This window comes from Austrofundulus limnaeus, unplaced genomic scaffold (genome assembly GCF_001266775.1).
Source record: "Austrofundulus limnaeus strain Quisiro unplaced genomic scaffold, Austrofundulus_limnaeus-1.0 Scaffold485, whole genome shotgun sequence".
NCBI lineage: Eukaryota > Metazoa > Chordata > Actinopteri > Cyprinodontiformes > Rivulidae > Austrofundulus > Austrofundulus limnaeus.
Genome location: NW_013952887.1, coordinates 180,490 through 190,357, shown reverse-complemented (window position 1 = coordinate 190,357; position 9,868 = coordinate 180,490).

Sequence of the window (9,868 nt, the reverse complement as noted above, 5' to 3'; positions counted from 1 at the left end):
TATAAACTATGACATTTATAAATGTATGAATCATATAGTGAAAAACTGACTTTGAAAAACATCTGTTCTTTTTTTCTTATAAAAGGCTAAATAAAACAAAAATATTGGTGGTAATTTTTGACTGTAACTTAACAAACGGCAGCCCATAGAACCCTACATAGTAAGTAATGTAAGTAAATTAAAATCCATGTTAGCTGCTAAAATACAAAATTTATTTTGTTTTTTAATTAAATATTTTTGTATTTACCTGATATGACAAATGCGGGTGATTTGCATTATTTAAGGATGCCAGGACTTTATTTTAAAAGTACATAATATTAGTCAGCTAATTGTGACGTACTGTATGTGTTCTTGCCCAACAAACTTTAGTGATGTTCTAGAAGAAGTATAAACTTTTTACGATCTGTAAACTATCTGTAGTTTCTTAGGTCTGTCAGTAAAATGTATTCCAGTCTTGGAGTGATCCATATTCTTTGCTTCTTTAATCAAAATGGCACCTGAACATGATTTCATAATTTAAAGCTTAGCCCTTCTACACAATTCAGGAAAGCCTTCTTACCTCTAACAAGAGGCTCTGAAAAGCATCATTGTGAACCATTAAGTAGAATTACAGCTCCTAAATTCAGCATTGCTGTAATCAGGCCCTCTGGTTCTGTGTAATTTAAATAGTGATGGCTGGAGTCCAATGGCTCCTGTGCCAAGCCCAAGTGTTAGCTGTAATTGACCATACAAGCCTTTTCTCCCCCTTTCTCTGCTAATTTCACAAGTGCTATTTTTAAAATGTCAATTATAAAGCAGATTAATGTATCTTAATGTGAGATAAGATGCGTTTTGGTGTGAATCACAATACAATCATATTGGTTTGATTACATTCCTGCTCATATTACTGAGGATAAAAGCCTCTCTGCTCCAGATTTATGGAGCTCATGCTGCAGTTTATAAATGTTACTTAAACATGTCAGCAGTGTTGATATGTAGTCTCTCTGATTACAATGTTTAAATGACTTACAGTACCTGCAGCCTTTAACACATCTTGTTAACATCTCTGAATGACAACAAAGTGTCGATAAAATGACTGAGGAGGGAGAGACCAACAACCAGGACTCAGGACAGAAACTGAGGCTGGGCAATAAAACAGACATGTAGTTCCGATTTCATTTGTTGCTCCAAAAACTGGATCATCGACCAAACAAAACAGATTATTCTGCTGTAGTCTGCATTAGCCCACTCGCATCCTGTGTCTCCTCCTAACTGAGCTGCAGCTCCTCAATGAGTGAGACCAGCAGCTAGGAGCAGAAACTCTGGTTTTCATGTGAAAAGGGAACAATTTTTTTCCACACAGAAACACAGAGAAGTATCAAAATGTTGTAGTAATAAGGAAGATGGTGCAAACTACCAGTAAATCTTTTTGTGGACTGACTAGGAAGTGGAGCCTTCACTGTGTGTAACACTGTTGATACTGTTGATCATAAGATCTTAATCAATAGACTTAGAAATCATATTGGGTTATCCGGTTCTGTTCTTGAGTGGTTCTCATCTTACCTGTCTGACCGAAGTTTTAATGTTTCTGTAAATGGCATCATGTCCGATACCACCAGCCTGACTTGTGGTATACCCCAGGGTTCTGTTTTGGGACCCATACTGTTTGTTCTTTATATTCTCCCCCTTGGACAGGTAATCCAGAAATTCAGAAATGTGCAATTTCAGCTCTATGCTGATATCCAACTTTATTGTTCATTTAAAGAAAGTGAGTTTCATAAATTAGAGTCCTTAACAAATTGTTTAGCTAGCATCAAACAGTGGTTAAGCAACAATTATTTACAACTTAACTCTGATAAAGACAAAACTCTGATTATTGCGCTGGAAAATAAGGTTGCTCAGATTGAACAGTTTAGTGGTGTCTTAGGTCCATCTGTTCAGTCCAGCCTCAGAAACTTGGGTGTCATTTTTGATTCTGCAAAGTCTCTGAAACATGCAAAACAACTGACCAGAAACTGTTGCTTTCTTCTTAGGAACATCTCAAAATTGAAGCATTTCCTGTCAAAAGCTGAACTTGAAATGGTCATTCATGCATTTATTTCTTCTCGTTTGGACTATTGTAACAGCCTGTTCACTTGTTTAAACAAGGAGTTAGACCGTCTTCAGGTTGTCCAGAACTTGGCTGCTCGACTGTTAACTAACGTAAACAAATGTGCTCACATCACACCTGTTTTGGCTTCTCTTCACTGGTTCCCAGTTCATTTCAGAATTCATTTTAAAATTCTGGTTTTAACTTTTAGAGCCATACATGGTCAAGCCCCATCAAATATCTCAGATTTGATCCAGCTTCAGACACCATCTCACAGTTTGAGGTCATCAGGTCAGAGGTTGTTGGTGGTACCCCGCACACATTTTAAATCCAGAGGGGATTGGTCTTTCCAAGCAGTTGCTCCTCGGCTCTGGAATGCACTGCCCCAACTTATATGCAGCCTTGATTCTATTGATGCTTTTAAAAAACGTCTGAAAAGTTTCTTTTACAAACAGGCTTTTAGCTAAATGGTTTATTTATTTTATTTTTTCACTACTTGTATTCTTGTATGAATGTAATGCTGTGGTGATGTTTTAATTTACTATTTTACTTTCTTGTTTTTATTCTATTTTCTGTGAAGCGCTTTGTGATTTCATGTCTATGAAAGGTGCTATATAAATAAACTTTACTTACTTATCATTTGACCATCTCCAGTCTAGGTTTTGTTTCTGAAATAAAGGATACACTTATCAGGAAACTGACATCTTATAAACATGTTGCTTTAAACCAGTGGTTCTCAACTTTTATTCATCAAAGCCCACCTTTCTTACTTCCAAGCCAAGCTGAGACCCCCTACCACACAATGCATCACAACACCCCATGATACAAATAAAATAAGGACAGTTTTTGTTGTTGAAATTCCCAGAATACTGATATAATGTAAATAAGATAAAATTGCATTTAGTCTTTTCATTTAGATACACAATTATAAACATTCATTTGACCCATCATAGTGACTTATACAAACAAATCACAGTTAAAGCTGTGCTGAATCTAAATCAGCAAATAATATAATCATGTYAACCACATTTAATTTACTCCTTTTAAACACTAGAATCAATAACATATGTAATTTAATCTATATTGTGCAATAAACAGGCTTTAGCATTGTGCTAATTAGCTGCTAATATAGAGTAAAGACCCCATAGAAAATTGCTAGTGTGGTCTCTTGTCCGGTCTCTCCTGGGCCCTCKGATGTGGACCTTTCGTCTCGTCTCCGTCACGGTGGTGGCTGAATCCGGCTGATTCGGTGGAAAACCAGCGGACGTCCTGCTGTTGACTTGTTGACGGTTAAAAACTCTTAGACTGATAAAGAAATGAAAAAAGGCGATTCCTTCAGCTTGTACACATGTTTATTCAGCGAGAGACAAGAAATAGGTCTTTAACAGCGTGATGTTACGAAGAGACTAAACAAAGAGCTCGTGTCCGCCCCCATGCGCGTTCCAGCTGGACACGTTCACGGTCTGATGCTCGTCCACGTTTCTTAAAGGGATAGGACGTAAATATACCACACTAGCATGATGTTAGTCTTTCCAGAATAATCATGTAGTGTTAGCTAATATGATATTTTACCAGTGGTGGGCAGCACTAATCCAAAAATTAACTCCACAATTTCTAAAGCGCCTATGAAAATATTCAGGTCCGCCACTTCAACGGCGCTTACACCTTAGACAAACAAGCAAAAGCTAATTTTAAAGTGCAAGATCAATTTGACATTCAAGAGCTGGCAATAATTCATGTCCGATATATGCACAACACTGCCAACTAGTGGTGTATGAAGCCTTTTACAGCTTATTCCTACAACTACCAGTTGCTGGGGATGTGATTTCATGAAACAGACCTTCAGCTCCTGGTGTAAAAATTAAAAAGTTGTTGAGGATTGCTAGTTTGACTGCTTCTTTGTCTTTTTCTTTTGTTTGTTGTTGATTTTTCATTAAAGAAGCATCAATAAAGTAATTTTAAAACTGTTTATTGGAAAACTGAAGCGATGCATTCTGGGTACCACGTGATGGATTTGATTTGTGATGGGAAACGAAAGCATGGAGTAAAGGAAACTATCTTCCCTTCAAAATAAGAGCTTGGATTTTAAAGTTTTCCATGTAGTTGCTACAGTTGACCACTAGATGTCAGTCCTCATCAGCATAACATCTTTAAATCATTTCTTCGTCTCTAACCCCGTTGCTTCTACCAATTACGTCAACTATATAGCTCCAGCATTTAAACTGTATTTTTTTAAAAAGGAGCTCCAATTGTAAAGCAAAATAAATCAAAATATACAAAATTTTAGTATGGATTACAAACGTTAACTTTTTTAGCTGGGACATTGAGTTCTAAACACTGCCTTCCTGCTACGTAAGCAGACACGAAGCATTGCGGGAAATGAGAACCGTGGCCGAAAGCAACAGTCAGCAAGGATGTATACCTTCACAATAAGTGTGTTTATCTGGGAGGGGTGCTGTTGGATAGATCACATGCGTTGTGATTCATTGACAGCCATACCTTCCGCTGTTCAAGATAGTGATGACTGGTTGATAATTAGTAGGTAGCTGTACTGCATTTATAAAGCCCGTTCACGCGTTATTTACGTGACCACGTGTTCTGATTCTCAACGCATTCGCACGTAAAAAAAAAATGCCATAGCGCGTAAATTACGGGTCAAATTGGGAGTGATAAACGCCTGCTTTTTTTTGGCCCCTACGGCTTGCCATATAGATGCGCGTCCACCATAAACTTTGCATGTAAACTTGACACTCCTGCTGCTCAAAATGTGTTTGGTGTGAACCAAGCTTCAGCTTTTTACATACTACCTACTTTCTCGTCTCTTTTTAAAATTTTGTAACCCTGCCAGTACAGAAACTGTTCCATTCTGTATAATTTTATTTATTGTATTTTTCAGCTTGGTTCTGTTTTTCAGCACTTGGGGAAAAACACCCAACATGACTGTTATCAGTGTTGTGTTTCAGCAGCAGAATAATCAAAGTAAAACATGAAGGTAATATTGGAGGATGGTTACGATAAGATGAGAACAGGTTTGTGTGGAGAAGCTGCACATATGAACACATTTAGAAGCCTGTGCTTATTTCAGACACATATACTGTAACAGCATACAGTTAAAAACAACCTGTTAATCTATTTCAGGTAGGAGGAGTAAAAATTGTTTTTGCTCTGTGTGTTGTCTTATGGGACTGATAAGAAGTGAAGGAGCAGAGCTTTAACTCATCCTCCAGTCCTATGTATATCTTTCTACAGACCAGTTAATAAAGACATTGTTCAGCCATTTTTTCTTAGGTTCTGTGGGAAAGAAAAACAATTAATACCTTAGCTGATTTAGCCAGTTCTTTGAACAACCCCATTTTGGAAAAATGTACTCTGATAAGAGTGATGAGGTAAAAAAGCCTGAATTCATACATGAATCACTGCCGTCCAAAAGCTTTGATAAAGCTATATTACTGGGGTAAAAAATGGGGGGATCTTTTTCTTTTGCGTTCACACGCAATACTTTTGTGTTACCTCGCAATATTGTTTTGCATTCCCACGCAAAAGGTTGTTTTATATATGAACTGAATTAAATCAGACTTTTATTTTGAAATATCCGGTTACCAAAACAGGATGGGTCGCCACACGTTCGTGAAATTGACATTGACGTTGTGTGGCTGCACTGTGTTAAAATATCGGCATATGACATACTTCCATGCGTGGTTGTGTGATATATTCATTCTGAAGATGAATTAAAGCAGTAGGCTAACTCGCTAATGGTGAACGTGAGTTTGTTAATAAACCGGCAGGCACAACAGTGATAAACTACTTTTGTGAGGGAATGCAAAAGGTATTGCGAGGTAACGCAATACTATTGCGTGGGAACGCAAAAGAAAAAAAATCCCCCATGTCCCCTTGCTCCGTAGTTTCCTATCCTGCCCAACAGTTTAAAAACATTTCTTGATGTACAATTGCAAGAAATTTAGGAGTTTCATTATCAAATTTCCCAATTGAAATGTTCCAGAGGTAGATGCCACCAGCTGGTTTGGATGTTATCAGTCCATTAAATGGACGTTATTAGCGGTTATCAGTCCCATAGAATGGCTTCAGACTGTCCAGGCAGTGCCCCCTAGTGGGTTACCAGTGCCATATACGTTGGAATGCAACAATCTGCTACCGCCGGAGTCTGGTCTACTTTATCTTAACACGTCATTTTCTCTAAAATTAACCTTAGTGGCTTTATGCCTCATATTAACCAGCTGACAGTCTGAAGCCATTCTATGGGACGGATAACGGCTAATAACGTCCATTTAATGGATGATAACATCCGAAGCGGGTGATGCCACAGAAACGTGGTGCATTCTTTTTTTTATTTCAAGATGATTCTCATATTTGGAACAGTTTGTCAACAACAGACCTGTTTCCAACTAACATTATTTTTGGTGCTGCCCTTGATCGGAATGAAGCTGTCAACCTACAAAAAAAATAAAATAAAATAAAACGATACACATGTTTAACACAATATCACAGCTGAATACAGTTTTAGGAGTATCTTGAACATGATAATTAGGGTACATAAACTGAGGAGAAGCTAAATGCTTTTAAATTCACACTGTTTCCAATAATTGGCTTTTTAAAGTGTGTTGTGATACCATGAAACTGGCAATTAGTGTTTCAACAAACACTGACATCCAGTCACACTGTGTCACTGTGATGATGCTGCGCTCTGACTGATGATGAAGAACCGAACACGCTGAAGATCTAACAGACTGATGCACACACAGGGCGCTCCATTGATGATCAAACAGCCACCAGGTGTAAATGGCTGTTTTCAATTCATGCGTGCATGATTGAATGCATGAGTGTGTGTGAATGAGTTTCTCAACATGAACCTTTTGTTCTTGACCATTTGGCAACAAAAGGTGGCTACATGCATGACAGCGTGTTTGGATTTGCGTAACTGCAGGATTTCCATCGACAAACAAGAGATTTCAAAGACATAAAGACGTCCCATTCAGCATCAAGTCTTTTATGTTGACCTTGGAGAACGGGAGAACAGAAAAACACAAGTTCTATACCGTCAAGATGAAAGAGACATATACAATCTGTATGAGCTGTAAACTATGTTTATTTCTGACCACAGAAGACACTCCTGCTTTTCCCTCGTTTACATTTGTCGGACATGAAATTAATCACTAATCATGTTTTTTCTGTCTTATGATGTGTTGGCTTTACATTCAGCTCTCGGAGGTGACCTTAGAAAGTTCCTGCAATAAATTATTTATTGATGAAAATCGGACATGGAGACCCCATATTAACTACTTAAGAACWAAAATTGCAAAAYSAATTGCAGTATTGTACAAAGTCAAACACATATTYAATAACAATGCATTGCATATACWATATAATGCAWTAATTGTGCCACATTTGACCCATTTGTGTTGAGGTCTGGGAGAGTGTGTGTAAAACATTTACAAATTCACTTTTTATTTTGCAAAAACGTGTGGTGAGAATTGTAACAAGAAAACACTACTACCACCCTACAAATAATTTGTTTAAGCAATTGAAACTGTTGAAATTTGGGGAATTGGTTGATTATAGGATTCTGTTGATWATGTATAAGGCTCATAAAAATGTATTGCCACCTAATATACAATCCAACTTTGTTAAGAGGGATAGTATTTATAATTTGAAGGGACTTGAAATGTTTGTGAAACCAAAAATTAAAACAAAGTTAAGGGAGTGATGCACCTCTATTTGAGGAATTAAACTGTGGAACAACTTGGACAATGACCTTAAAAATGCTGGAACCATTTACTCATTTGGTAGAAAGCTTAAAAAAATTAATGAGATACATATGAACAAAGTACTGGTTGAAATTGATATTTCTATTGTGATGTTTTCATGATTGTTTTAAGTTATACTGTGAAAGTTGAGTTTAATTTCTGCATGTTGTATGTTTTGCAGTTACTTTTTTTTAAATAGGGGCAGATGTTACAAGATTTTTTTCTTCTTTCTGCTCCTTTTCATTTGACCATGTTGTGTTGTGTGTTTTTTTTGACACAACATTGTTATTATTTGTATTTTTTAATTGTTCRAATGAAATAAATAAATGTTAAAAATTAACAACAGGTGTTAATTTATTAACACAAAAATGATAAAATCAAAGTCATTAATCAGCTGCCTGGTTAGAAAACTATCCTGAACACCAGATCTATGGTCCTCTGAGGATCTCAGTCGTCTCCATCCTTGTGTCTCATGAGGAGAACCTCAACATCTTCAACTGTGTCTCCTGTCTTTTTGTCCGTCTCTGTCTCCAAACACCACAACATCTCACTGAGTCTCATAAACCTTTCCTTTGACCTTTGCTGCCAGCCGTTTGTTACAAATTACTCCAGAAACTTCCCTCCATCCTGCCTGGACTCTCTTGTCCTCTCTACCACATTCCCTGTTGTCCTGGACAGTGGACGGTAAGTCCTTGAAATCCTGCACCTTTGTGACCTCTGCTCCGTGTGACCTCACTGTTCTACCTGCCTCCCTCTCATTCACACACCTGGACTCTGTTTTGTTGTGGCTGCCTTTCATTCTGCTTCTTTCAAGTGCAGACCTGCACCTCTCCAGGTTCTCCTCCAGCTTTTCCCTGTCCTCACCACAGATCACACTAGCTGTGTTTCCATTGCAAATGTGCGCTAAACTTTGTCGATATTCTGTTAAAAAACACAGTTTTGCAATTGCGGTATTTCTATTAAGTAAGAAATGCTATTAAAGTCACACATGAATAAGTTTGTTCTCGCGATGAATCATTACAAACATGGCGGCGATGGATGTAAACACATAGCATGTTGCTACCGCGACACTAGCGCTCATCATCAGAGGAGACGTCGGCGTCTTTTATCGAGGCTTTCCAGAGACAAGTCCCTACTTGGGAGCGGCTACGTATGCTGTGTTTTTGGGAAATTGTAATCGGTGAGTTTACTACTTTCTTTTACAATTTGTTGATTTTACTTCTACTTCTACTCCCTGCTGTCTTCTTCGTTGTCATCTTTTTCTCCAGTAGAAACAGCTGGTTGTTGATCACGTGACTCCCGTGATGTGAAAAAAAAAAGTGTTTCCATTGCAGTTTTGCGAAAAACACCAATTTCGATACGGCTGAAACACCACCTCATCCTAGCGCAAAAACTTTTTGTCGAAAAACTTATTTTTTCTAAATTGACGTGTTTCCATTGAGCAAATATATATTCAAAATTCTAATTTGCGCATTTTCATGGTCAATGGAAAAGCAGCCAGTGTCTGCTGCAAACATCATAGTCCACAAAGATTCCTCATAAATGTCCTGTACCAGTCTAACATACTTCTCTGACACTCTAGATGTCCTCATACACCACCTCTTCCCTCAAAGTCTTATGCTTTTTCTAAATCCAAAAAGACACAAATAAGTTGTTTCTGACCCTCTTTGTTCTTCTCCGTTACCATCCTCAAAGCAAAGATTGTTTCTGTGGTGCTTGGTTTAAAACCATACTGCTGCTCAAAATAGTCATCTCTTGTCTAAAGCTTGGTTCACATGGCAAGGTAATTATGACAATTTTCACACTTAAACAACCTTAAGGACACCCCAGATATGGTGAATCTCTGACAATAATCTYAGGAGACATTCTTGTCATGTGTGKTGTGTTCAGRCCAAGGAGGTTCWATAGAACAGCTGGAGTGTGCAGAAACCACGTRACYRTGTGATCGGCTGGTGAAGCTAACGGCTAACGCTAAACGGTCAAGAGTCTGGATTTCCCATTATTGTACATGTTGACAACAGTGCAGAAAATAAGGACT